A 12522-nucleotide genomic window follows, 5' to 3' on the forward strand; every position below is an offset into this window, starting at 1 on the left:
TACTGATGAAGCCATAGCAAAGAGGTGTTTTTTTTTGTTTGTTTTTTGTTTTTTGATTTTTTTTAGCTTTCAGGGAAATCCTCAGTGATTCCACCCCACCTGGCCATAATAGATGTCAATTTAGTAAAGTCCCATTGTGGTCTGGAAATCACAGATACAATAGCTCTTTGTAAGAGGGAGAACAGCAGATGGAGGGAAAAAGGAAGAGAGAAAGACAGAGAGTCAATAATAAATAGAGACAGTGGCAGAAAGATAAGCTATGTTGTCATCGTTTTGGCCAGAAATCTGTCACTCTTCCGTTCAAAATCCTTCAGACTCCCTACAGCTGACTAAACTACAGATTCTTTAGTCTGGCATTTAAGGTTTTCCACAATCTAGCTCACTCTTACCTTTCCAGGCTTATTCCAAATTAGTCTACAATGCATACTGAGAGCCCTGAGAAAGCTGGACTGCCTGTTTGTACTTCCTTTCTATTCTTTTGCTCCCATTGCTTCCTCTGTCTCATCTCCCCCACCTGTCAAATTACTATCCTTCTTTTAATGTTCAACTCAAATGCTGCCTTATCCAACAATGAAGCCTTTCCTGATTCCTTCCTTTTATAAAGATCCACCACTACCACCACCTTGGATCTCACCTAGAACTTAACTAGCACTGCTGACAAGATTAACAACTACTTTTTGTATTATAATTATTTGTTTATACTGCATACTCTTTACTAGATTGTAAGTTCCAGGAGGCCAGGTATCCTCTTTAGGTAAAATCTATATCTCCCCAGCATAGTGCTCTGCATATGGTAGCTTGATAAATATTTAAATTCAATTAAGTTGATGAATCAACATTTGTCTGCAATTTAATAGGCAAAGGAAAATTCTAAATAGAATATAAAACCTTCAAACCAAGATTGCTAAACAAGTGAACTGTTGAGTACAAATGAAAGGTGAACTACTAGGTGGGCAAAGATAAGTTTATTAGGCTCTGCAATGTTAGGCATATTCTGTTCAATTCCATCTGTTTGTGGGACAGTTTCTCAGGTTTTTCATGTGTTACCATTCCCCCCCCCAAAAATCCATGAAAATGGCCTAATCTTTAAATAAAATTAAGCAACCAACAGCATTAGCGAGTAGTTTGGGCAGCTAGGTGGTGCAGTAGATAGAGTACTAGGCCTAGAGTAAGGAAGACTCATCTTTCTGAGATCCAATCTGGCCTCAGACAGTTACTAGTTGTGTGACCATGGGGAAATCACTTCATCTCTGTCTACCTCAGTTTCCTTCTCTATAAAATGAGCTGGAGAAGGAAGTGGCCAACCACTCCATTATCTCTTCCAACAAAACCCAAAATGGCATCATGAAGGGTCAGAAATGACTGAACAAAAGTTACTTGTTTAGAATACTCTGTTTATCTTGTTTCCTCTTTTGTTGATGACTGTCATAACAGTGAAAATTGCCTTAATGTCTGCATCAGATTTGGAATTTGTATTTAGAGGGTCAATTTGGGCTTATCAGTATACCTAATCACATGTAGCATCTCAGTGAAAGCATGTCTCAGTGATAGGGTCTATTAGTCACCTGTTCTACGGTCCAGTTATGAAACTCTCACAGGTTCTGAAATGTATTTGACAGCTTGCCACAGGGGTGTCTAAATCTAAAACCAAAGTAGGTTATCCAAAATAAATTACATCTAAAATCAGAATAATGATTTGTTAATTCCCACCCAACCCCCTTCGATTTGAGAGTTTGTTTTTATCAAGGGTTCAAACTGTTGCAAGGTGCCTTGCTTTTTAATCCTGGGAGAAAGGTGAAACTGATTGTGTAACTAACTACCTAGCTCCCCTTACCAAAGCTGTATCTTTGCTTCATTCTTTCCATACTAGTGTTAAATAAACTTCCTTTCCATAAATTGTTAAGGTCTATGAGTGTCTCATTTCTTTTTAATCCCAAGCCTGAACCACCAGACTGGCTTGAGACAGGCCTGGCCCAGAACAATATATCCAAATCCTAAGTGGAATGATGGGCAGAATGGAATGTGACTAGGTTTTCATTTCCACCTTATTCTACAATAGCAGGAAATGGTTTGTCTGGGTTTTTATGGTAATAATGACAGTGAAGATCCCTATCATATGTAAATTCAAGATCTTACACAGACATATGCCAGGCTGAGAATTTGGTCCTCTGTGTTTATACAGAGCCCTTTTCATGTTGAAATATCACAGTCTGCTTTGCCAATGGAATAAAAGTATTTTCTTATGAAGTTGAAAGAGAGACACTCCTGTGATAGAAGAAAGAATCTGCTCAACAGCACATTGGCATAGCCCTGAAATATGAAGTAAAGACAAAGATTGCTAGCTTCAATTGAAAATACAAGGGAAAATTCTAGGCACAATCCATTGAGCATAAGTGAAGACAATAAAGTTAGTGGCAATTCTATATTATGGAAATGAAAAAAGTGACTTATGCCCACTTAGTATCAATCAATCAATCAGTAGTCAAATTTGAAACCATCTCAACATCATAATCCAATGTGTCCTTTTTTGGACTTCTCTTAAGGGATAATGCTGTTCTTCCCTTTGCTGAAACCAACACCTCTCCTGCTGCCTTTAATCTCATTCCTTCCTGTCTCTTCTAGCAACTGATCCTTTAATCATCCTTTTCTTCTATATGTCCATAATTTTTATCCTTTCCCTCTTCATTATTTCCTACTTCTAATGCCTGCTGACCTGCCCACATTTCTCATCCTAAGAACAAAACAAAACTAAATAAAACCTTTTACTTGACCCTAAAAATTATTCATCTATGCATTTCCTTTTCACAAATTCCTAGAAAAACCTGTCTATATATGTTGCTTTAACTTTCTTTCTCTCCTCCCATTCAGTTTCTTATTCATTTACCTTTTAGCTTCCATCATCACCATTCTGGGCAGTTAGGTGATACAGTGGATAAATACTGGGCCTGGAGTTAGGAAGACTCATGTTCATGAATTTAAATCTGGCCTCAGTCACTTAACACTCTTTGCCTCAGTTTCTTTATCTGTAAATTGTGCTGGAGAAGGAAATGGCAAACAATTCCAGTATTTGCCAAGAAAACTCCAAATTGAGTCACAAAGAGTCAGGCATGACTGAACAACAGAAATCATCATTTTAGTGAAACTACTTGTTACAAGATCATCAATAATTTTAATTATTGCTAAACCCAATGTTTTTTCCTTGGTTCCTGTCCTGCTTGCTTTCTCATTAGCATTTTCACCTGTCTGACCAATCTTTTGAAGGTTCATCATTCATGCTCTACTCACTTTGCTTTGGTATATCCTAAAGCTCTGTTCTGGGCCCTTTGCATACTTGCTATACACTCTCTGGCTAATCCCATCGGATCACATGGATTTAATTATCTTCTGTATGTAGATGACTCATGAATGTATAGGTATGTGTATGTGTACTGTATATATGATGTAAATGTATATAATGTAGATATGTAGATATGTATATGTATATGTGTATATTTTATTTCCAAGCCCCATCTACTTCCTGAATTCCAGTCCTAAATCTTCAAATTCCTATTTGCCTATCTTCACCTGGAAGTCCCATAGGCATCTTAAACTTAACACATCCAAAATTGATCTCATCATCTTTCAACCTAAATTCATTGCTGCTTCTAAGTTTCCTATTTCTGATGAAGGCACCAATAGCCTTCTAGTCACCCAGGTACGCACCATGACAATCATTTTTGATTTTTCACTTTCACTCCTTCACCCTCCGTACACAATCAAATTAAAAGATCTTTGTGTTTGTGTGTGTGTGTTTGTGTTAAAATCAATATCTCTCACATTTCATTGCCTTTTCTCTACTTATATCACAATCACCTGCTACCTCTCACCTGGACTATAGTAATAACCTCTTAATTGGTCTCCCTTCATCCAATTTCTCTTCCCCAGTATAACCTCTACACAGTTGCTAAGCTGATATTCTAAGGCACAGAGCAGAGGTTCCATTTCCTTCTCAAAAAGCTTCTGTTGCTCTCCATTGTCTTTAGTATATAATACAAATTCCAGTATTTAGCATTTTAGGACCTTTATAGTAGGGATCTAGTATATTTAAGGTGATTACAAATTATTCCTTTTCACATATTCTAAGCTCCAGGGACACTGAGTTAATCTTTGTTCATAATATTACATATCTTTGTGCATTTGCACAGGCATTCCTCATTCCTCATAGCTTTTTATCTTCATATATCTTACTCCTTGACAAGTATTCTTCAATCCAATGACACCAGTTTCCTGGCTTTTCCATGAAAAAAGACACTATCTCACCACCAGGCATTTTCTTTGGCTATCCCCCATGCCTGGAACATACTCTCTCTCCTCTGCTCTAACTACTGACCTTTCTGGCTTCCTTAAAGTCCCAACTAATATCCTATCTTCTACAGGAAGCCTTTCTAAAATATCTTGGTTATAATGGGGCTTTCCTTCTTTTAATTATTTCCTACTTATTCTGTATAAAGCTTGCTACCAACCCACATATGTGTTTCCATGTTGTCTCCCCATTAGATTGTAAGCTACCTGAGGGAAGGACTGTCTTGCCTCTTTTTGTATCCCCAGTGCTTAGCACAGTGACTGGTACATAGTAGGCACTTAATTTTTTTGATTGATCTATTGATCAAATATTCTTTGCAAGGAGCATGTCAACAACAATTCATTCTTTGGATTGGCTTTGTTGGCTATTGTTTCTCACAATAGTAGGTTCAGATTCCTAGAGATAAACCATCACTACTCAGTTACATCCAAATTCTCTTTGGGTGCTATGGGTAACCCTGTTGAGAGGAAATATAATTCTGCCACTCATTACTGTAGTTCTTTAGCTGACATCCAATGTATTATATAGATATAAAACCAAGCTTTTACAATAACACTATTAGATCTTTAAAAAGTCCTTTGCTTAAAAATGCAGAATAAATCACCACAGTATAAAACACTATTATAAATAAATAAACATTTATTTAATACCTATCATGTGCCAGGCTCTGTGCTGAGTGCTGAGCATACAAAAAGTGGCAAAAGACAATCCATGCCCTCAAGTAGCTCATAATCTCTTGGTTGATAATAAATTACAATAAACTCCATCACAGTGGACGTATAAATCTGGATCACACTCTCCAACAATACTTTCAATATCTTCACTATGGTGAAGTGGACACACTTAAAAGAAGATCATAGGATACACATGGAGGAGAAAAACTAGTGTACTTATGGTAAGTTACACCTTTGTACTTCAGGCTTTGATGTCATTAGTTCATTCTAAAATATCCACTACAAAGGGAATGGCCTCTTTACTCACTACTTGACTATAATTTCCCTCCTCTTCTTATCTTCTAGAATGTAACATATACAAACTCTTAAAGATTTTTTACTACCATTCTTAAAAGGGTATTTAGAAAATATTAGCTTTCGATGTGACCAGCAGTTCTCTTTAAATCAGATACCTACTGGCCATCTTTGTATTTTCTAGACCAGCCCCGACAGTTCAAACATGGAACCACAGTTCAGGTTGATTCTTTAAAGTTGGGCAAACAAACTGAGCAATTCAGGATACCAAAGTAGCTGCAAAACCTCTCTTGCTTGTTTCTTCTCAAAACAGAAGAGGGAACAGAGAGGAATGGAGCCTTGTGAGATGCTTCATCTCTTTTCAGCTTTGTCAGTGGCAGGTGGCAGGTGACAGCTATCATTGAAGCCCTTGGGTCAGTGCAGTAAATTATCTCTCCCACCAATCAGCAGTCACTTGGTTGAAGCCTTTAGTTATTTGACTGCCTCTAACTGCTACAGCTCAGACAGTGGGGTTTTTCAGCCACTTCCCCTCACTCCTTTCCACTCCACCCTGCTGTGTTATCAATTCTTTTCCCCAGATTTCCAGGCCATCCTACTTTCATGACTTAAATGAGAGTCTCCTGATTCTCAGTGACCTTTCACTTAAAGAATTACAACTACTCAAATTTCCACAGCCAAATCAATAGTCCTTTTAAAATCCTACCTCAGTCTTCAAAATGTTCATAGTATTCCTTTCATTTTTAAACTTTTATCATCTTTAGCCATAAAAGAGTTCCATACAAAGCTGAGGTACCATAATAATACACAACTCTAAGGTCTACAACACGGTCCAGTATGTCTTTTAGTTTCCTGGAACAAGGATTTCTTTTTTACTCTTATTTTTCTAGTTTTTAATAAATAAAAGTTCTTTTTCTGCTCCTTAAAAACATCAAATTGTTCACACACAAAAGACACAATTCTCCATTGTTTGCAAAGCAAATTGAGTTTTTATATTTATACCACAATATATTTTTATGTCCAAAATTGTCCAAATCCCATCTGCAAGCTGTATTGATTCATACACACATATTAACAGTTTTATTAGTAACAAGTTCTTTTCCTACCCTTTCCAGGTATCAACATGTTCCTCTATAACAGCAGCAATATTTTACATCCTTTGACAGTTAATATAAAGTTTTTCTATAAACAAAATATTTTTCATATCCTTTTCATCATTCAATTGCAGACTATTAAAGGGCCATAAAAAGAATACTTTAGACTACTCCTTTTCACTTGTACAATTTGGAACACCTATTTCCCTCCCAAACTCATTTAAAGTTCCATCCCCTTTTAGAAGTCTCTCCTGATTTTCCTAGTTATTAATGCTTCTCCCCTCAAAAATACCATTTTATTTTTCTTGATTATATTCTATATTTACTTACCTCCTGAACATACACTTTCCTTGTCTTCCAATAGAATGTAACTTCCTTAAGGCAAGGGACTATTTTCCTCAGGACATATCCCTAACACATAATGGGTACTTAGTACATGTTTGCCGATTGATTGGTTGATAAACTATATACAACAAGATGTGATGATAGCCTTGTAATTATGTCATTATTCTTGAGAAGATTTTTTTTAGTTACAGAATTAAGATTCAGTTCTATGAAATAATATCTGTCAAGCCCTGTAAATAGACAATAAAAAGAAGAGTAAGTGGGATTTTTTTCAGGAAATTGCAGTTACTCTAATGATCTTATGATTCTCCCTGAAACAAAGTTCCATCTTTTTAATAATAACATTTCTTCCAATGTTTTTATATGACTTGGAGAGAGAGCAATAGTATAGTCACTGAATAATTGAAAATGAGAATTACCCAAAGGGTAATAGAAAGGGCATATAGTGGGTGGGACTAGGCTGCAACACATTACACAAAAAGAATTGTAGAAAATTAAGTCATCAAGAAACATGGAGACAAAAAAAAAGGAAGATAAACTGGTTATGTGGTAAGAATAAAATATAATTTTTGATAGCCTATGTAAAATGCTGTTATCCTCACAATGTCAAGAGATAGCAACTAAGGCCTTCAGCTTATTGGGTGGATCCCACATGATGTTTTGAGGAGAACGTGGACAGGAGTCACACAAGACAGACAGGCATGGGTGTGGTACAACCCTCATCATTTGAAGAAATATCTTTCTCAGTGAGCTCATATATTCATTCTGATATTTGACCATATGAAACCCTTAGAAGACAATGCTAAGCTGTGCTAAGAGCTGCATTTTACAAATATCTCACAATTCCCTATTGTACGACTTCATATTATGTAAATCTGTATTAGACCATAATCTCCTTGAGGATAGGGACTATTTCAACTTTGTACTTGTATCTCAGCACCCATTGCACATAATAGGTACTTAATAAATGTTTTTTCATTCACTCACTCATTCATGCATTCACATGATTCTTCTACCAATTATGTGAGGTCAGGGCTATAATTATTTCATTTTACAGTTGGAAAAAAACAACACTGAGACTCAGAGCAGTTAAGTGACATGTCTAATTCATACAAAGAATCTAGACTACACTGTCTATATAAATACATATAAAATACTAAATCAGTTATTTCCATTCTGGATTTTTATTCCCCTCAATACAGATCCCTAATTCGTACAACTGAAACCCAGCTTCCACTCCTAGAAAACAGCTGTGTCACCTGTGACAACTTTGATATTTCCCATCTATGGCTCAAGTCAGATCCTGATTAGCTCACGGGGACAGATGAGATCATAGCTCAAGAGATTTTGGCTAGAGGGACATTAATGCATCTCTCTGATGGAAAATCTGTCCTTTGAGAGAAGTGATAAGAGCACTAGGTTTTCCTAGTGTACTGGAAGAAGCCCGGCCAAGTTTTAACCTTAATAGAGAAAGACTTGCCATTGACGTGGCACACTTTTAACAGGATTACTGCAGCTGCTTGTACTCAGGCCTTAAATTGGAATGAGGGAAGTGCTGGGTCTGTCATTGGCTGATGATGGATTTTCATCAGTTCATAACAAAACTGAATGGCTCAGACAGCCTGTTGAAATAAATTTAATGCTATTTTGGAAAAAAAAAAGAAAAAGTAAATTCATTTTTGGCAGCTAAATTCAACCCTGAGTGAAAGTAAAGCTAACATAATTTGATATGCCACAAGAACCCTAAATCCCACTTGAGATTTCTCTTCCTTTCCTTTTTTTCTCTCTCTCCAATGCCCCTCTATTTTTTCCTTCAGGGACCATCATTTTTACTTTATGTGGATTTGGGTCCTTTCCTGGAGTGTTTTCATTTCCCTTGGACATGTGTTCTCTCAGGATTCAATCCAGTCACCCATGCAAAAGTCCAATTAAACTCAACAGGAGTGACTTCTACACTAACAAAGGTCATAGACTACGTTCCCACATTGGCAGACAAAGAACATAACTCCCCAGTCAGCCATCCTTTCGAGCAATATGAAATCAGCCAAAGGGACTATTTTCCAGTTGGTTTAAGGGTGATATATCAGATGCTTAGCTATTTATTATTCTCTTTTTAAAAATCACTGTGGAATACAAAATGCATTCTATTTTAAAACCATTTTTAACTTATTTTGATTTCCCCCATTTTTCATATTTCATCTGTTTTTTTTTTAATAGAATAACATTCTTCTGACTGGTATTGGTGGTTGATGGTAATTTAGTACTTCTGTGAAAGATCTTTTTCTATATGTTGGTCTACCAACATGCTTGTATATATAGTAGATAGAACATATAAATCTTCATTCAGGACTCAATCTATATCTCCCCTGTTTCAGGCATTATTCTTTTCTTGTTAACTCTGAAAATGGAAATCTTTTTCTACCACTTTTTCCTTGTCTTCACATTTCTGAATCCTAGAAGTTTTGGTTCATTATAACCTTACAAAATATTCAATATGTACAGTGTAATATGATAAAGACCATAAGTGGGATATCATGAGTCTATAGAAATAGGGTAAAGCCCAAAGAGAGGAATGGATTACAGTATGATTTAATGAAAAAATAGGATAAAGAATTCAGACTTATACTAAAGAGCAAAGGGACCTCCTTAAAATCATATTTATTAAAGTTGTCCTAAGTGAACTGATGAAAAATTCCATTGTATAACAGCACTGAGTAATGTTTAATACAGTTTTTTAGTAAATATTATTTTAAAGACACACAAAGTGATGTGTCAAATGCCTTATATATTTTGGTTGGTAAACAAAGATGTTCTATGAAACAGAGATGTCTTAATGAGCTTTATCTTATAGTCCCCCTAGAAGTAGGTCCTTAAAAGATCTTTAATTGCAATAATGTGCCATCAAACATTTGTACTGTTAATTGCACAATGCTTTTAAAAGGTGATTATTTTAAGGCTTTGAACAAATGAACAGCTTCTTTTAAGCCCTTTCTCTTTCCCCCATCTCTACTATTATTAATTATAAAGTTTTATATTCTCTCCCTTTAACTACTAGTAGATCAGTTAGACAATATCATAAAGAAAGAATCTTTTTCAACACTTTCCCAGGAATTTGGTAACCATTGGTGAATTTTATTTTTTTTTAAAGAATGAAACTAAATTATCAGTATCAAAAATGAAAAGGGTGAATTTACTATGAATGAAGAAAAATAATTAGGAGCTATTTTCCCAATTGTATGCCAATAAATCTTACAATCTAAGTGAAATGGATTAATATTTACAAAATTTACAAAATATGAATTGCACAGATTATTAAAAGAGGAAATAGAATATTTAAATAATTCAATCATTGAGAAACAAATTGAAAAAAGGATCAAAGAACTCCCTAAGAAAAAATCCCCAGGCCTAGAAGGATTCACAAGTGAATTCTACCAAATATTTAAAGAACAATTAATTCCAATACTATAGATTTTATATATATATATATACACACACACACACACACACACACACACACACACACACACACACACACACATACTTTTTAGGGAAAATAGATGGAGTCCTATCAAATTCCTTTTATAACCCAAATATGGTGTTTTTACCTAAACAAGGAGCAATGAAAAGAGAAAGAAAACTATAGACCAATTTCCCTAATGAATGGTGATGCAACAATTTCAAATAAAATACTAGCAAGGAGATTACAGCAATATATCACCAGGATTATACGCAATGGGATTTATACCAGAAATTCAGGGCTGTTTCAATATCAGGAAAACTGTCAGCAAAATGTACCATATCAATAACAAATCCAACTGGAATTATCTTTTTTGTTTGTTTGTTTGTTTTGTTTTTTGCTTTGTTTTGTTATTTGTGAGGCAGTTGGGGTTAAGTGACTTGCCCAGAGTCACAAAGCTAGTAAGTGTCAAGTGTCTGAGGCTGGATTTGAACTCAGGTCCTCCTGAATCCAAGGCCAGTACTCTATTCACTGCACCACCTAGCTGCCGCAGGAAAATACTAAAAAGCTTAGGAATAAATTGAAATTTTCTTAAAATTATAAGTATTATGCATCTAAAATCATCAGTAAGCATAATCTATAATGGGAATAAGCTAAAACCTTTTACAATAAGATGAAGGGGGGCAGCTAGATGGCACAGTGGTTAAAGTGCCGGCCCTGGATTCAGGAGTACCTGAGTTCAAATCCGACCTCAGACACTTGACATTTACGAGCTGTGTGACCCTGGGCAAGTCACTTAACCCTCATTGCCCTGCAAAAAACCCCCCAAAAAACAAAAAACAAAAAAACCCAAAAACAATAAGACGAAGGGTGAAGCAAGGATGCCCATTATCACAAGGATGTCCATTATCACCACCACCAATATTATACTAGAAATAATTAGCTATAGACATAAAATAAGGAAAAGAAATTGAATGAATTGGAATAGCCAATGTTAAAAATAAAACTATCAGTTTTTGCAGATGATATGATGGTATACTTAGAAAATCCTTGAGAAACAAAAAAAAATGTTAAGAGTGAACACCTTAACAAAATTGCAGTATATAAAATAAACCCACATCAATCATCCACATTTTACCAACAAAGTCCAACAACAAGAGATAGAAAGATAAATTCTTCTTAAAATAACTCTAGATAGGGGGCAACTAGGTGGCACAGTGGATAAAGCACCTGCCCTGGATTCAGGAGGACCTGAATTGAAATCTAACATCAGACACTTGACACTTACTAGCTGTGTGACCCTGGGCAAGTCACTTAACTCACATTGGCCCACCAAAAAACAAACACAAAAACTAAAAAACAAAACTTTAGACAATATAAAATACTTGTAGTCTACCTTCTAAGAGAAACCCAGGAACTATATGAAAACAGTTACAAAACACTTTTCACACAAATAAAGTCAGATCTATACAATTGGAAAAAAATATTAATTGCTTATGGGTAGATTGAGCCAATATAATAAAATAAATAAAATAAAATAAAATTCTATGTAAATTAATTTACTTATTCAGTGTTATACCAATAAAACTACCCAAACATTTTATAGAGCTAGAAAAAATAATAGCAAAATGCATCTGGAAGAACAAAAGGTCAAGAATATCAGTGGAATTAATAAAAACAAATGTGGAGGTAGATGGTCATACCAGATCTCAAACTGTATTATAGAGTGGCAATCATCAAAACTATTTGGTAGTAGTTAAGAAATAGAGTGGTGGATCAGTGGAATAGATTAGGTATTCAATACTCTGTAGTAAATGACCATTGTAATTTGGTGTTTGATAAATCCAGTTGTGTATGTGTGTGTGTTTTTGATTCTGTACCCTGAGTATATCACATCACATCTCTGTCAGGTGTTTTATAGCTTCTTCACTGGTCCTCTGAAATCATGGTTGGTCATTACATTGATCAAAGTTATTATGGTTTTCAAAGTAATTTCTTTTATGGTGATATCGTTATTATATAAATAGTTCCCATGATTCAGCTCATGCAAGTCTTCCCATTATTCTCTGAAACCATCTCCTTCAGAAGTCCTTATGACACATTAATAAGAATTTGATAATTTTTTCAGCCTTTGCATAATTGATGAATGCTCTCTTGGTTTCCATTTCTTTGCACTACAAAATAATTGCTATAAACATGTTGTATTTATGTTGGGGTTTTTTTCTCCTTTATTTGATCTCTATGGAGATGTAGACTGAGCTGTGATATTTCTTGCTCGAAAAGTTTGCAGAGTTTGGTATTTTTTCTGGGGCATAGTTC

This window comes from Dromiciops gliroides, chromosome 2 (assembly GCF_019393635.1).
Source record: "Dromiciops gliroides isolate mDroGli1 chromosome 2, mDroGli1.pri, whole genome shotgun sequence".
NCBI lineage: Eukaryota > Metazoa > Chordata > Mammalia > Microbiotheria > Microbiotheriidae > Dromiciops > Dromiciops gliroides.